Source organism: Trypanosoma cruzi, genomic scaffold, assembly GCF_000209065.1.
Source record: "Trypanosoma cruzi strain CL Brener 1047053517131 genomic scaffold, whole genome shotgun sequence".
Lineage (NCBI taxonomy): Eukaryota > Euglenozoa > Kinetoplastea > Trypanosomatida > Trypanosomatidae > Trypanosoma > Trypanosoma cruzi.
The window spans coordinates 430,454-432,044 of NW_001849574.1; the positions used below are offsets into that span (position 1 = coordinate 430,454).

At 49.1% G+C, this 1,591-nt stretch overlaps 1 pseudogene, besides 1 other annotated feature; it reads left to right on the top strand.

Moving 5' to 3' along the window:
* Tc00.1047053511503.9 lies at positions 1-1,591 on the top strand (annotated as a pseudogene; the record flags this gene model as incomplete).
* Positions 1-1,591: a sequence feature (heterozygous, non-Esmeraldo-like haplotype).

Genomic DNA, 1,591 nt, shown 5'->3' on the forward strand with positions numbered 1-1,591 from the left:
TCAAAGCATCATTCCGCCAACCCCTGAGGCCACAACTATGTTGGGTTTGTTTCCGATCAGTTATTTAAGAAACCACCCACAATATCTTTCACGAAGAGCAACGATACTGTGAGTGATATTCAGTGTGCGGGATACGGCGTCACAGCTTCTGTGGACAATTCACCTTCCTGTGCAATTTACGGTGGAGGAGGCGTCCAAGTACAGGCAGGTCACAGTGTAACTTTGTCCGCTGTCACGCTTCCCATGGGCCGCGTGGTTGCCAGCTGTTGTTTGCACTGCCCGCCTTCCGATAAAAATTTGGATGAACTTCTCGTTGCTCGTCTCCTCGAGACATTTGAGAGGCACGGTGCCAGCCCAGAGAAAGTGCTGACAGAGCTGACAACGATCACGTCACCTCAGTCCGCCAACGGCCAGCGACTTTTACCGCTGATGACGGAGTGTCTGCGTCGCCTAACAAATTCTATTTCACGTCCCATTTATTTGAGTGCTGCTGACTTTCCTGAAAACATGCAAATTTCTTTGACTCTTGATGACAAAAGAATAAACACACTTTCGTCCCACTCGATGATAGAGGTTCCACGTGACACGAATAATATTCGTGTATCCATTCAACGACCCCCTGCGCCTGGAAAAGCGTCAAGAAATGAATTTGCCAAGGCTTTAGTGGATGCTTTTTATCTCCAATCAACAACACCGCTTCCAGTCCGTTGGGGAGCCGTTCCAACGGAAACTCCAGAAGAAAGGGCTTTGCTGGATTTACTTGTACAACTTTTACGAGATCATGAAAATGAGCTGGCGCGGCAGCGTGCCCACGGATCCACTTCCGCCTCGGTAGATGGTTTTCAGTTTACATGCGGAGCTGGATGCCTGAAGAACGTTCGAACGGAGAGGCCGTGTCGATTAAGTGTGGATGTGGACGGAACCGGTTTTATGAATTTGGAACAAGGCGGTCAAGTACCGCAGGGATATGATTTTCCTGCAGGCTCCGTGCATCGTGTTCACATTATAGCACGTGACCCCGTAAGTGGTTCACTTTGTGCTGAAACACGAGTCACTCTGGCAGCTCCTGAAGTGGCAGATACGCCTCTAAATGTGACTTCTCCAGTGTCTTGTTTTTTAGATGCCAGTGTGACGCAGCTGCAGGAAGAAGTGCAGCTTCGACTTGTGTGTCCTCCAAGGTTTTGTATTGTTTGTGGTGTGGATGGCAATAGCAGCGGCAACACTGGGAAAGCGGTGTTTATCGCAAGGATGAGTGCTGCATGCCCTCATAATGTGAATGTGCGGTTACTTGATGATGCTGGTGGGGTGGTGTTTGAACAACGACTTGCCTTGCCTTCTATGATCGCACCACTCTGGTCCGTGCGGCTTGAAAATTCGTCACTGCAAGTAGATCCCATTAATGGCGGTGGGAAAACCGTTGTAAAAGCTTCCTTGGATAGATCGCCGGAGATGGACCTCATCGATCCCCTTTCTTTTGACAGTAATTATCCACATACTGTTTTACTGCGCAGGTACTTTTTGGGACCAGATAATTGCAACACGTATGTTGGAGAACTCTCCCTGCGTATTCCCGCATTCGTCAATCCTGCGC